The sequence below is a fragment of the Rhinopithecus bieti genome, unplaced genomic scaffold (genome assembly GCF_001698545.2).
Source record: "Rhinopithecus bieti isolate Rb0 unplaced genomic scaffold, ASM169854v2 scaffold_38631, whole genome shotgun sequence".
Classification (NCBI taxonomy): domain Eukaryota; kingdom Metazoa; phylum Chordata; class Mammalia; order Primates; family Cercopithecidae; genus Rhinopithecus; species Rhinopithecus bieti.
In genome coordinates this window covers 264,759-281,367 of record NW_016817145.1, presented here as the reverse complement: position 1 = coordinate 281,367, position 16,609 = coordinate 264,759, and positions in this window count along the sequence as shown.

Sequence of the window (16,609 nt, the reverse complement as noted above, 5' to 3'; positions counted from 1 at the left end):
TTGGGGGAAATAAAAATAATGAAGAATTGAAGATTTTTGCCCCTGAATGTCTGCTTACCTCCTCCTACATTATAGCTGAATGGTCATTGATCTTAACAGATTTGGTCTTATTCCATTGGTCTTATAAATTAGTCTTTGTGGACTTCCTGTTTTTTCATTCTTATATTTTTCTGGAAGAGATAGTTTCTTCTCTTTCCAGTCTGAGTGACTCCTCTTTTGGAAAGCACATTCCTAGGTTTATAATTCTTTTCAGACTTAATATTTCCTGTCTTAACTGTTATTTTTGTTTTCATAGCCAACATTTGAAGAATGGCAGCTTATTCAGAGTTGATTTGTATGTCTTCGAAATAATTGATGCTTCCATTTGATAACTTATTTGTGTGGGCAGAAAATTTTTAAAGTACCAAAATACACACATGCGTAGACATATCCATACCCGTGAATATACACACAAACAGAGAGTTGCAATAGTCATTAAAAGATGTTCATTTGTCCCAGCCATCCTCTTAATAGTGATGGAACCTTGTCCAGAGAAATGTCACGGCCTAGTATTTAGAAAATACTAATAAAAGATTGGATACTCTTCTAATATTGACTCTCTTTTTTTCTCCTGTGTATTCTTGTGCTGATAACTAATTTTAAATGATGTCCCTCTATTCTTTAGTTATATAAACAAAAATATTTCTTCTATGACTCTATTGCTTCTGCACCCAGGAGAGTAGAGGCCCCGATGCAGATGGTGGCAGCGAACGATAGCTGGTGGTACAAAGTTTTCAAAATCTTCCCGATTTGTTTGGGAACTGTTTCCCATGAATGATCAATGCAAGCGCTTTGCTGTGGCAATCCAAGCTTTTTCACATGTGAATCCCAAATCGTTTCTTTACCTGCCTTGTATAAAAATCAAACAAATGCTGTGAAAGAAAGAACAACAATGAAGGGCTGCAAAAATTTTTTAAAAAATCACCTGGACACGATGGAAAGAAAACGTATTTATTTTTGTCATTCAGCTGATCCTAACACTTTAGGCCTTGAATAAACCCTAACAGTGATCTTCTCTGGCTGAGTGCAGTAGCTCACACCTGTAAATCCCAGCAGTTTGGGAGGCCAGAGTTAGAGAACTGCTTGAGCCTGGGAATTCTGACCAGCCTGGGCAACATAGTGACACTTCATCCCTATAAAAAATAAACAGAAAATTAGCCAGGTGTGGTGACACACCTGTAGTCCCAGCTACTTGAGAGACTAAGGTGGAAGGATCTCTTGAATGCAGGAGGTCAAGGCTGCAGTGAGGCAAGATTGTGCCACTGTACTCCAGTCTGGGTGGCACAGTGAGACCCTGTCTCAAAAAAAAAAAAAGTCTTTCAGTGCTTGAATTTACTCAGTCATATCCCTACCCAGGTAAATGGTTCCTTAGCCTCTGACCACTCCAGATATATGGCCAGTAGTTTTAGGTTGTAAACCGATTAGTACAGTTCGAGAGGTAGAAAGACCATTGGTTTTGAAAGTAGAAGACTTGAAATCCTATTCTCCAACAGCAGAGAATATTAGATTAGCCAGGATATGTATATTTCAATCCCAGTACTTCCATTTGCTGGTTCAGTGCAAGTTGCTTCATTTTCCCAATCCTTATTTACCCGTAGAATGAGGTAATAACCTACCACCAACTTTATAGATTTGTGTGATTCAAATAAAAGAATGAAGATAAAATTGTTTGCAAGCTGGAAAGCATATGACAATATTATCATGGAGAAAATATTCATAGGATGCTCCTTCAGGAAACACAATAGAATAGTGAAAATATATATATATATATAAAATTCTTTCTTTATACAAAGTCTCACTCTGTTACCCAGGCTGGAGTGTAGTGACATGAAACCTCTACCTCCTAGGGTCAAGCATTCCTCCTCTTTCAGCCTCCCAAGTAGCTGGGATTATAGATGTGCACCACCATTCCCAGTTAATTTTTTTATTTTTGTTGAGGTGGGGTCTTGCTATGTTGTCCAGACTGATCTTGAACTCCTGGGCTCAAGCGATCCTCCTGCTTCGGCCTCCCAAAGTGCTGGGGTTACAGGCATGAGTCACTGCACCTGGCCAAAAGTTCTGCATGATAGCATTAATCTACAGCTTACAATCCCTGGTGGGTCAGATAAATAATTGATTTAAAATATAGCCAAACTTTTCACTCGAATATATTGCTTTTAAATGGAGAGAATTTTAAAAGGTGGCAATTGATAGAAAAAAATTTGTTTTTGTTTTGATTCTTTGTGTATATTCTTCTGTACTTTTAAAGGGTATTTTGGGATGAGTGAAAATGCAGGAAGACATGAGTCTACCTAAGAGGAAAGTGGTGCATATTTGATGATTCAAAGAACAATATAAGTGGAGTGGTGTTTAGAGATAAACTATTAGTGAGTTTACCTCTTTGTTATTCCTAAGAATAAGTAAGAACCACAATGATGAAGTATTTTCACGTGTCACAGAGGTATTCAGTGTTAGATGTAGGACCAGAGCTCAGGTCTTTTCTCAACCAGTTCCTATCTCTCTTAACAGCATGAGAGATGGCAAATTGGTAGCATGCTGTACTGTTATTCTCTTCAGCACTTCACCTCATGGAAATTACTGTGAACTAATCTCCTTTATTCTAAACCAGGGCATATTGCAACCCAGAAAGCTACAGCCAATGGATTAGAGTTGGCAAGTAGCCCCTATCCTATGTTACAGAATTTCTATAGAAACCACCAACAACATGTCTTCAGTAGGCAAGACCAACTATGCTTCTTTACAGTAGTTTAGTCTATTGTAGATCTGTCCAATTCAGGGTCAATAAGGAAATAACTTTTAATAGGAAATTATGCAGTCAGTAGGCGTAGTAGCCACAGAGAAATGTATCTCTGGCCACCCACATTCTGTGGGGGCGCTGAAATTGACATAGGCATTTGGATGAAGATTTGCAGCTAGCTATCAGCACTGCTAACATGGGCTCCATTCCATCTTGGATTCCCCAAGAGTTATGATACAGCATGAGAATCTGGCCCATTAGGCAATAACCCAGAGTCATGGAGTTCATACAGTCATTATGAAGACTAGAGTCATAGACTGAGGCCATCATGAATCATACCCTATAGGAGAGATTGCAAAAAAGAAGCCTTTTAAGGGCGAAGCTTGGCTGATGAGGTTGTGGTTTATCATAGAAGTCATGTGTGTAGAGCTGAGAGCATTTGCAGGGGTTTCCTCCCATCTGTGTGCGAGTCTGATGCCAAGTGCCCTGTTATGCTTCTGGGGGACACCAACTGGGGAGCAGATGAGGATTCCAAAACTGGGACTTCATTTCCTTTTAAACCCTGCCCCTCATCTGTCTGGGAAATTCATAATTACTTCAAAGGCATGTCTCATCCTCCAACATACTCAGTTTGGTGTTAGACTCATTTCCTCTGTCAAATTGGGACATGAGAATTCATCATAAAAGTACTAATTCCTCAGAAGTGATCAAAAATTCTATTTCTTCAAAATCCACTTAATTTATATCACTGTTTCCATGTACCTTATTGTTACTCTCTTACATTGCATACAGTGAAATGCACAGATCTTAATAGAACTGTCTGTCAGTTTTGACAAATGAATGCATGTAACCAACACACTTATCAAGATATAAATATTTATATATATATATAAAATATTTATATCACTGTAGAAACTTTCTTAGGTTCCACTTTTGTCAGTTGCCTCCCCACCAGAGATAAGCATTGCTCTAATTTCTATTACCATAAATTCATATTTTTCTTTTAGATATCTATATATATGGAACCATACAGTATGCACACTTGTGTGTCTGGGTATTTTACTTAGCATAGTGTTTTTAAGATTAATTCATGTTGTCTCATGTATCAGTAGTTTATTCCTTTTAATTGCTGCATAATGTTCTATTATATCAATGTACTAGGTTGTTTTTTCCCCCATTCTCTGATACATAAGCATTATGGTTGTTTCCAGTTCTGTCTACTACTAATAAAGTTACTACAAACATTTCAAAATAAAGTCAAAATATATTTTTATTTATGTTGGGTAAATATACAGGTTCATAAGAAGCTACCAAACCATTTTGCCAACTGGTTATCCCAATTGCGCTCCACAAAAAGTCTATGAGAATTCTGGTTTTGTCATACCCCTGACAACACTTACTATTGTCAGGGTATTTAAAAGTTTTCTTTCACAATTCTAGTGAATCTGTAGTAGTATCACATTTTGCTTTTTATTTGTAGTTTTCTCATGACTGATATTGATCACTTTTTCATATAGTGTTTTGGCCATTTGTATTTCTTTATGCAGTGTCTATTAAATATTTTGTTCATTTTTATTGGGTTGTTTTCCTTTTTTATTATTGAGTTGTAGAGGTCCTGTGTATAGTTTAGTTACAAGCCATTTGTGACATATATGTATACCTCATATTTTCTCCTAGTCGATGGCTTGCTTATTCTTTTTTTATTGTATCTTTTTTAAAAGTAATTTTTAATTTTTATGATGTACAATATGTGTATGTGTGTATACATATACATATCATGGTTAGTGCTTTTGGGGTCTTTTCCATGAAATATTTTACCTCAGGGTTGCAGAGTTAATCTCCTATGTCCTTTCTTTAGAAATCTTTTATTTTTTAAATTAAAAAAAAATCTTTAAAAAGCATTTTGGTTATTATTTGTTCAAATGAAAATGTTAGCATAGCACTTGGTCTCATCTTTTGGAATTCAAGACTTTCTATTTTCTGGATTATGATTTGGGTCTCTGTGTGGCAAAACATATGGCAAATATCCAGAGAAGAAAACCATGAAGTTTTCAGAAATGGAGGCTAGTCCATCTGGAGAACATAGAAGCCCTATGTTCTCCGAATAAAGTGCTTTATGCACTTGATCTCATTTAATTCTGTAAAGTAGCGTTATCTTCATTATTTGACACATGAGGAAGCTGAGGCACAGAACGTTTCTACAATCTGCCAAAAGCCTCATCAATAATCGCGATAGATTCTTGTGAGTCTTCTGAAAAGACTACTAAACTCTATACCAGGAACTAGCCTTAATGACTGCCAAACTTTAAGCTTCTTTTCCTGCTGCTGCAGAGTGTGTGGGTTCTGTGGCTGTGGACAGGTTCAGAGGAACTTATCCTTAAAGCTGTCGCTACATGAACTTGAATGGACAGATGAGTCTCACTGGATAGCAGCACTTACTAACATGTTCTCCAGTTTCCTAAAGGGTGCACCATTCTATGTCCAGTTTCTTTCTTTCTATGGTGCCCCAAATACCTACATTGCTATTTAGTGGAAAATGTAAGTTTAGACTTAAGAACTCCAGATTAAGTTTTGCAAAGGCTTCCTCCTGCACTTCATTGCTCACTGAAACCAGGGGCTCCTTCCTCCGGAAGAGTCAAACACCTCCAGGTTGTGTCTTCTTCATCTCTCACAGCAATTATTACAAAGTCAGGTATCTGCATCCTTTAGGGTGTTTCTCTTATTGGATGTTGTCCTACTACGTGTAGTACCATTATTTGGGTTCAATTTTCTAGGAAAAAGGGATAGTGGTCTTTTTGCAATTATAATATTGTATTCTGGGCACCAGCGGGGTCGGCTTCAGCTAGAACCTCACAGCTTCCTTCTCTCACAGCTGACAAACATTTTGAGTTTGACCTCCTTGAGTAAATTGCATTTTCCAAACTCTTTGTACATCTCCCCATCCCATACCATTTATTTTGCTGGAGTCTCTTTTAGAGTCCAAAAAATTAACTTTCTTTTTTCTTTTTCTCTCAATGCTCTTGCTCTGGAATTCATGTGTCCAGTGCTTCTTGATGCTTCACTGTGGTGAACATAACTCTGTCTCATCACTTTCTGTGGGCATCAAGTTGACAGGTAGAGGCAACTGAAGACATCTTTGTGGGCTGATTTATCTCTTCTTTGGCACTGTTTTTCCTCTTCCAGGTCAGTTTGTGACCTTGCCAGAAAAGCTCAGAATCTTATGAAAAATTTATTTTTACAACTTTTAAGAAACAATCAGGTAGTCAAATGGGGGGAATTGAGTCAATGTGCAGAAAACGATCCTTTTATTTTATTTTATTTTTTACTTTCTCTTTAAAACCTTGTAAGGGCTGGGTGAATGGAAGATTTTTATTACAACTTGCTGAAATAAGCTCTGTAAGACATTAAAGCTAGGCTGGATTTTTATTTTACAGCTGCCATCTTTTCATCTATCTGGTCTCATATATTGCACAGTCATCTGTACTCACTTTTGCAGAGTGACATTGTTTTATGTGATCCCCTTTTTCCCCTCAGTGATATAAAATTTTCCTCTCTTTGATTTCAATATCTAACTTCATGAAGAACTCAATCATTGTAAAGTCAAGAGAATCAACAGCTAATTCCATGGAAGAATTTAGTGTCTCTGAGAACTTCTAAGAACAGCTTCACAAGTTATAGTGTATTGATGACACACTAATAGCTTTCAAATGGTGTACTTGCTCTAGTAACAAAAGCTTTCCAGTACTGTTATTAAAGTCACAGGCAATTGATAGGATTCTCTGCCAGAGAAGCAATGATAAAACATGAATTAATAATAAGCAATATCAGTGGCATGCAAGGGACTCCAAACCCATGACTCAATGTGTATCTGGAAATCTTCACTGTAAATAGATTTTGAGTTTATTCTACTCTGCCTTCTCCATTTGCTGATGTTCATAGAAAGGAAAGCAGTGTTCCTTAGCAACATATTGTGATTTGACTGTTGGTGCATACTTTTTTGACTGTTGGTGTATTTTTTTCCCCATATTTATCCGTCTCCTCATAGTAAATAGGATACTCATACTTACTAACCTGTAAAATGAGGAGAACCTCTTACAACAAGGTAAGCATATATTTTATTTTGTGGTCCAAATGGGGAACTTTTTGAGAGTTAAAAGGGACACTATTAATAATTATTTTTAAACAACAGGTGTAAATTATGATTATGTGGGCACAGCATGACAGTGATTACCCTACTGATATACAATTATTATTATTATTTTTTTGAGACAGAGTCTCACTGTGTCATCCAAGCTGGAGTTCAGTGGCATGATCTCGGCTTACTGCAACGTCCGTCTCCCAGGCTCAGGCAATTCTCCTGCCTCAATCTCCTGAGTAGCTGGGATTACAGGTGTGTGCTACCATGCCTGGCTAACTTTTGTATTTTTAGTAGAGACAGGGTTTCACTACGTTGGCCAGGCTGGTCTCAAACTCCTGACCTCGGGTAATCTGCCCACCTCGGCCTCCCAGAGTGCTGGGATTACAGGTGTGGGCCACCACGCGTGGCCTATACAATTATTTATAATTCTGGTGTTGGACTTTTATCTTCTCACCAAAGTACATCAATTTTTTCTTAATTATAATATACCAATCTGCAAATGTGTAATTTGTGTTAGGTTTTGCAAATGTCATGGACTTGCTATATCTACTTCTCATGATGTCCATGGGAAGTCAATCAAGTAAAGTGGATAGAAGTGTTTATAATCTTTAAAATGCCCCCTAGGCAGCTGACCACCACTTACCACTACGTAAATAGAATCTGAAGATGTGTTAGGAAACTGTCTTCAATTGAGATTCATGGGAAGAGTCTGAGACAGAGAATTATCAGAAATTTTATTATAGGATGCTGTGGAGCTCAACACCTATTAAAACAAAACTAGAAAAAAGGACAAAGTAAATAAGTTGAATTATGATGCAGTTGCAGCAGTGGCATCAGCTGATACTATTGGGAGCTCTGGACCATAAATGGCCCTTCAGAGCGGACCTCAACTGAAGCAAGGAGGGTAGGCCTTTGTATTTCTGCATTAAGTAGTTCTTAAATGTGTGCTGCCTCTGTGGAGGAGGTGTAACGATGGGTGAGACATATGTCTGTGGTCTAGGTCAATTCCTGGGGATGGACTTAGCTGTAAACCATCAATAGCCAATACTCCCAGATGGTGGGGGAATGAGTGCCTTCATCCTAAAGGGGGTTTTTGGGATGTGCACCCCAGTATCTCCTACTGAAACTCAACTTCTGTTTAGAAGACTTCTATTCAAACACAGAAACACCTTATCCTCATTGGTAATTAGAAAAGCAAATTAAAACACTGGCTTACTATTACAGATAACTTTTTAAGTGCTAAAAACATGAGAAAACAAATCAAAACAAAAGAAATGTTGCTTTCTATTTAATTTGAACTAACTATGAAATCTGCAGGGACCAATTCAGAAATGGTGCCTGATATTTCAGAGTCTGGCTACATTCACGTGGCAAAGTTAATTATTGAAATATATCTGGCCAATTTTCTAGTAAGAATGTGTCAGAGGTAATTTTCAAAACCCTAGCTGAGATGACACAGAAAAGGGCCTATCCCTGTTTTAGTTCTGAGTTCTATATTCCAGGAAACCTGCCAGCTATAGATACATCAGGACTGTTGGTCATCCTAGATAAGAAGCAAAACTGGGGATAATTAATTGCTGAAAGTCACAATTGAGTGAATTGGTGGTTGGGAGGAAAGAATGACTCCTTCCAGCTTCTACAAACCAAAAAGTCTTTCTCAGTTATAGGCAGAGACCTGGAGGTAGAACCTGAAGCCCATGGCTGACCTTGAGTGAGTCATGGTTAAGTATCAAGTGGTGAGTTGTATAAAATAATTTTTTTCTATTTAAAATTTCACACTTGTCTAAAACTGATTATAAAGATATAGAAGTCTCTGAAAACTCAGAGAAAATTAAAGCTATGCTAGTGATAGTTGAGAAGATCTCCTTAGCTCAGTCTATCACCAAAACCATCTCACATGGAAATTCATCTTCCATAAAAGGGTTGAATTAGATTTCACATTCAATATATGAGTATGTTATCAAGATCTGGGCTAAGTCAATTGTCTTTCAGAGTAAGAATATGCTAAACAAACAGGAAGTAAGGAAGAAGGTAAGTTAATGAAGGAATGGATGTGAGGAGAAGATTGTGGCTCAGTGAGTGGACGGGAATACAGGACTTCTCCAAGCTCAATGTACATAGGCTAATGGCAGCATCAGACATTTCAGACCCACAAGTAGATACTCCTAAAATTGTCTTGTCCTGACTGAGATGAGTTCAAGAACAGAATGGGACTGAATGATAGTGCTAAGGACATGAGAAGGCAGAGCAGGTCCGATGTCCTACTCCGGGTTATTTTCTTTCCAGTAAATTGGAGAGGTAGTCTGATCCATATAATTTTTAACCTTTGGGCTTGAGTTTTCTGATTTGACTTCTGAACTCACTGCTTCCCAGAGCCTCCAGACTGTATGCTTTTCTTCTGCAGTGTTAGCACCTCAAAAAGTCCCAAGGGATGCCCACTGCCCATGATCTGAAAGGATGACAAAGCCAATGGTTGTCTTTGATGACTGACACAGCTAATGCATACCCCTAAAGAAGGCTATTTTTTTGCGATTATGTTTTACTTTAAAATTAAATTATAAAATAATTCATGCTGATTGATAATTTTGAGACAATATCAAATCGTTTAATGTAAAAACATGAAAGTCTAACATTTCTTCTTTTTTGTTGTACTCTCCATTGGTTAAAAAATAGCTACTTAATGTTTTATAAAATTTTGAATGGGGAGGAATTACTTGGCCAGCCCCTGTTGTCAATAAATACATGTTCCTTCTCCCTATGGAAGGAGTCATTCTGACCCCAGACTCTGAGATAGCTTGAAATGTTTGATCTCAGATTTTGACAGATGGTCTTTCTTTAAGTGGGTTAGATAAGGGATGTGTTATTTAGGGAAAATGTAGGCAATTATTTTGATGTTTCTCTCTTACATGATGCCAAACATCTGGATATTTGAAGATCTGGGAAAATGAACTTTACCTTAATAACTTTAACAGAAATTTCTCTTCAGCAGAATTTTTATGTCAGAGTTGCAATGAATTCAAATGTCTTGAACATGTAAGCCACTGGAATAATTGGGTAAAGGTGCTGCATAGAAAAAAGAAGTCTATTTGAGATGAAAAAAACATGGAAAAGTAAATTTTTAAAACACATCAGTGATTGATGTCTAGTAGACACTGTCCCTGGATGGCATTTTTAATCTACCTCTAAGCAGGTTGGGTTCAAGCAGCTTTTGCTGCAGCCCTGCCTAGAGGCAGAGAATTCCATTATCTGATAAGCTACCCAGGGCTCTTTGTGGCTCTAAGTCCACTACATTTTCTTTGTTTTATCAAGTGTGCATTAGAGTAGAATCCTGCTTTGCTTCCCTATATCAGGTGCAAGAGTTATTTCTGGCTAAACAGCTCTTGATATTGAATTAGAAAAAAAAAGTCCTATCATAAATCTACTTAGGTGCCTGAGTTGCCAAGTGATCGGGCACCAGGATTTTAAGGTTTTATTCCTAACACAAGGGAAATAAATTCCCCAGGATACTTTCCATTGTCATTACCACACATTTCAGTTTTACTCTAATATATGACTTTTTTCAGCACTCTCCACTCCATCTCTTCTGTTTTCTATGATCTTCCAATGAAAGCATTTTATCTTTAGGCAATAACTAGTTTGTGAAGGTGGCAGGGGAATCTTGATTACTTAGTGAGTTGGTTAGGCCTGAAATCAACCAACCTACTTGTGATAGGCATGAGAGTTTGTTGAACCATTGTTGCTCTATCTAGATGGGGATCATTCATCAGAACAAGATTGAAGTCCTCTCTGCAGAACAATGGGAGTTTGGGGCTTGGGTGAAAGGATATTTAGATCATGTGTAACTTTCCAGGAAGAGACACTGTATAGTGGATTAGTAGAATACTGCAGAATAGCAAGGAGACTTCTTTTGCATGTTTGTTGTTGTTGTTGTTTCTGTAGAACAAGATGTTTAAGGCAGCAAATAAAGACCAGTAAACATTCATCTGTATTGAATCAAGTAAGTGAAAATATAACTTGGCAGTGGGAATGACCCAGAAATTCTCTGAAGTTTTGTTATCCCTTGGGGCCTGGGACAGAACTACAGGGATTATAATGAATTTGTGCATTGAGATGCTCAATGTTGGGAACACTAAAGACATACATTTTTAAAATTCCTTGGGACTAGTGTCCCCAGAATTTCTGATAAAGGAGTTTCTTGGTGCTTCGGAGATAATATAACTCCATGAAATCACTGATCTTGCCATCTAACCATAATACTTATATACATGCATCCACATGCACACAGATACACACATCCAACATACACATTGTCAGAAATTAAATTTTACATTCATTTCTTTATTTTATAACTTTTTAAAATGTACTATCTAAGTCTAAAACATATAATACTTGAAGACACTGTCTTCTGAAGCAGATAGACTGGTGTGTGGTTTGGCTCTGCCACATACTAGTGGAACTTGGGCAGGCTTCCTCACTTGCGAAATGGGAATAAGAATAATCTTCTAAATGAATTTTTGTAAAAATGAAATTCAACAATGGGTGCAAATGATATAATATGGTACCTGTCATATAGTAAATACTCAATATAGGTTGGCTTTTTAAAAATTACTTGTATAGTTGTCTTAAGCTCTTGCCATCTGAACTCTCCCATCTTATCTGTGAACTGAGAAAAATAACAAGTTAATGAACAGCTATGTACATATAGAGGGGGACCACTGGACTTTCGTCCAACTTTCCCCTTGTACTATATCTTATTTCTTAGTAATTTGCTGGATGTAGGTCTTGCCTGCACAAGAAGTTTAAAATATTAAGTTTTAAAGGAACTCACCTTATGTGTTCTTGTTATTCTCTAAGGCATTTAACAGTCTTAGGCATATGGTAGACACCAAAAATTCTTCATTGATTGATGATGGATATGAATATGCCCCTCATATTTTTCCTTCTATCCCACCGTAGCTGTTAGTATCATCTCTACTTTTTGAATGGGACATTAATAAAGAAGATGAAGAACTTCTGGATAATAGGGCATGTAAGTGCTTTATCCATATCAATACATATTGTATGTGTATTTGGCACATACAAACTGTCCAAACATTAACTTAAAAAGTGAAAGTGCTTTCTGTGTATTTGATGCCAATTCATCATTTTAGCTGCTTGTATTTTACAACATGTAAATGACAGTAGCTGGTTTTCTATTGTGTATTAAGGGTTAGCACTCCAGGAAAAGGAAACCAATATATTTATTCAGGCGCTTTCATCTTTGGTCTCTCACTTCTTGATTGCATTGGTCACCAGAGAGTGTGGGTCTTATGACCTCCAGCTCGCAAGGAGTTAAGAGAGAGTTAGATCATCCATTAATAATAAAAAGACAATATAAAAAGAAAATAAATTTAACTTTGAGGGGAATCAGTTAAATTGATTGAAACTATTTTGCATGTGGATACAGTATGAATGGGACCCACTCTTTCGAAAACCTAAACTCTTCTGAGAATTTTGCCAAAAATGACCCATTAGCCCTCCTCCTATTACCCTGCTTAGGACTTGAGTGAGCATATCTACTTTGATTTCTAAACCAATTCCAGATTTCTACCTCCTAAGGAACTTATGTTAATGAAATAATGTACCCTTAAGTCTTGATATAGACTTTACAATGAAATAAGATTTTGCCATTTTACTTGGGCACCAAAGAACATAAATCACTTTTTTGGAATCCATCTTAACTGTTCTCAGTTTCCAAAAGTAAAGACATATCACATAGAAGCTTCTGGTTTTTTGGAAGTGAAAAATATTAGTGTCACTTGGGGACTAGAGTTCACTGTGTAGTTCATGCTAGTTCTGTGGGAAACTTGTACTGTAAGTTGGAAAGCAGTTTAAACATACTACCAATTTGGCTAAAAGCGAATTTCTGATGATCATACTGGCATTTGAAAAATAAAAAATAAAGATGAGAATTTACTTCCTTATATAGAAAACAGGGAAACTTCACATCGAGTTGACAGAAGACAGAGAAGTTGTCTATAGTTAATTCACATCAAGTCACTATATTTGGGGTTAGATTTTGAGACAGTGTGTGGGTATATTACAGTCAGGGAAACTATATAACGAAAAGAAAGAGCCAAGATTGGGGAAAGAGATAGAGATAAAGATAGACTGAGATGTAGAAACAGACATAAAGAGAGGTGGGCACAGATAAACAGATGTAGAGACAGAGGCAGAATAAGAGATAATTATGTAGGTACTAAGAGGGACATAGAGGATGCATTCAGAGGGAATGTATTCAAAGAAATGACTCCATGAAAAACATCATGGTGAAAGCACACGGGAGATTTCCTTTTTTCTTTTCTTTTCTTTTCTTTTCTTTTCTTTTCTTTTCTTTTTTTTTCTTTTCTTTTCTTCTTCTTCTTTTTTTTTTTTTTTTGAGATGGAGTCCCACTCTGTTTCCTAGGCTGGAGTGCAGTGGCACAATCTCGGCCCACTGCAACCTCCACCTCCCAGGTTCAAGCGATTCTCTTGCCTCACCCTCCCGAGTAGCTGGGACTACAGGCTCCTGCCACCATGCCAGGCTAATTTTTGTATTTTTAGTAGAGAAGGGGTTTCACTATGTTGATCAGGTCCTTTTTTCTTTGTGTGTGTGTGTGTGTGTGTGTGTGTGTGTGTGTGTGTGTGTGACAGACTGAGACTGTCGCAAAAGCTCTGTCACCCAGGCTGGAGTGTAGTGGTGTGATCTCAGCTCACTGCAACCTTGACCTCCCGGGCTCAAGTGATTCTCCCATCTCAGCCTCCTGAGTAGCTGAGACCACAGGCGTGTGCCACCATGTTTGGCTAATTTTTGCATTTTTTTTTTTTTGTAGTGATGGAGCTTTGCCATGTTGCCCAGCCTAGTCTTGAAACCCTGCATTCCACCTACCTCAGCCTCCAGAGTGCTGGAATTACCGGCATGAGCCATCGCACTTGGCCAGGAGATTTTCTCATTCCAAAAAATGATACAGTTCTTCAAGGTAGCAGCTTGGATACTTGGACGTATATCTCCTTTTGAAAGATACATACACACAACACACATGCGCACACACACACACACACACATACACATACACATCCCATCAAGGTGTATGTAAGTGGATTTTTAAAAACCTCATGATATAAGAGTTTTGAAGAGTGTGGGTGTTGGTGAAGGACCCCATACTGGTGGGCTTTGTAATTTTGTGAGAAAGCATGTAAAAATATTTGCAAATATTAGCTTCAAGGTATGACAGATCTGTCATGACTGTGAGGCCTCCCTAGCCATGTGAAACTGTGAGTCCATTAAACCTCCTCCTTTATAAATTACCCAGTCTCAGGCCTGTCTTTATTAGCAGTGTTAAGAATGAACTAAGGCCGGGCACGGTGGCTCAAGCCTGTAATCCCAGCACTTTGGGAGGCCGAGACGGGTGAATCACGAGGTCAGGAGATCGAGACCATCCTGGCTAACCCAGTGAAACCCTGTCTCTACTAAAAAATACAAAAAACTAGCCAGGCGAGGTGGCGGGCACCTGTAGTCCCAGCTACTCGGGAGGCTGAGGCAGGAGAATGGCATAAACCCGGGAGGCGGAGCTTGCAGTGAGCTGAGATCCGGCCACTGCACTCCAGCCTGGGCGACAGAGCAAGACTCTGTCTCAAAAAAGAAAAAAAAAAAAAAGAATGAACTAATACACAGGTCAAGCCATGGTCTGACTTTCCAAGCACATTGTCACTTATTTTCACTACATATGAATGAAGCTTTATTCAGGATGCTATAACTTTCAACAATAATCACACACACACAGCCACATATGTGCACACACACACTCACATATATGATGCTATATACATATATATATGTATTTATGAATATATGACTATAATTATATATTTAAAATCACTGGCTGCTTTTGATTATCCAATACAATGCAAGAGGGTAGGCAGAAGCTGGTGAGGAGGAGCGTATGTGGAATTCATGCTGTAAAGTATTTTACTGTGCTCACTAAATGTTGGCTACAGAATTAACAGCAAGCTTTCTAGAAGTCCTTTCACAAAGGAAAATAATAATGAGGAAAAACTGCAGTTTTAAAACTGCCACTGCTGACTATGGAGACGTGCTACTCTCTAGACTTGTATCTGCTGATGCCCAGGTCCTTGGACTTCACGTGTTCTCATTCTGTATCCACCTGGGTGTGGAAGAATCTCAGCTGTGGAGCTGGACGTGCAGAGCACCCACTTCAAATTCTGGTGTTTTGAATTCATTCAGCGACTGCAGCTATGCTGAATCAGCTGAGGTCTTCCTGGCCAGCCTCTGATGAATTGAAATTGGGCAGGAAAACCTATATTCACCATTATGCCTTGCACATAAAGCTCTTTCTATCTCTCTCCTGATCTTAAGTGTCAAATTTATAGAGACTCTGAGACTCAACAGGTCAGCCTCTCCTCTCACTATTTTCTCCCTCCATTGTTCTCCCCCTGTGATTCCTCCTATTATTTTAGGAGTCATAGTCTGTAACCCATGTATAGAGATATTGATGGAAGAAGAGGTGGAAGAAGAGGTAGGAGATACACAATATTTGGATCCCTTAGAAAGCATTCCCCACACAGTGGAGAAGCAGTTGCCTAGTTCTCTGGATAGTACACACTCTGAATTTCGAACCAGGAGTTGAAGAGTAGAAGGTGGGAGAAAACATCTTTCTTCCCATTTTCAAGCAGATGTAGCATGTTGGCCCAAGTTTTGGAAAAGAAAGAGCAGAATCTAAGACAAGCATTCACCAGTTTATTTCCCTAAGTGTTCTTAAGGAACTGGGAAGAATGCAACAGATCAGGAAGGAAAGCCACTCCAAGTATCTGCTATTGAACTGGATACTTCAGTGGGCAACTGGAGCTCCACCCCATCAGGAATCCTCTGAAGAACTGTGTGAAGTGTGCTTCAGAATTGTCGGCCTGAGATACAGCAAAGGAAAGGACTTTCTCACCTGTGCCTGTCCCTCATTGCTCAAGGGTGACTCCATGGAGTAACTTGCTTACTCATGCAGGTTTACCAATGTGCTTGAATGGTTGTATGGCTCCTTGCAGGCATCACTCACATCAGCCGTAATGTCCTAACGGAATGCAAAAAATACTCAGTCTGGCAGTGGTAAGGTGCTGCTGGGTCACATTTGCCTGGAGTTGGTTGCCACAGTAATACTAGAGTAAGAAATGGGAAAAGAGATTGTGAGGTAGCATATAAGAGGTGTCTAATATACATAGTAAGAGTGCAGGTCTATTTGTATTTCACACTTACATGTCATCAATAGAAAGCTCCTCCATTCTAACTCCCTATGAGAACATGGAAAGAAACTGCATCAAAAGTTGGGTTTTTTTTAGACATATGGGTTGCTAATACATCTGGCTATGGTAATTTATTTTACAATAAGTGGAGTTTAATATCAAATATGTATGGAATAAAGACATAAAATTTAAAAAAAGTCATAAGAACAAAAATTTAAAAGTAAAAATTGGGGGGGCGGAGCAAGATGGTCGAATAGGAACAGCTCCAGTCTCCAACTCCCAGCGCGAGCGACACAGAAGACCGGTGATTTCTGCATTTTCAACTGAGGTACTGGGGTCATCTCACTAGAGAGTGCTGGACAATTGGTGCTGGTCAGTTGCTGCAGCCCGACCAGCAAGAGCTGAAGCAGGGCAAGGCATCGCCT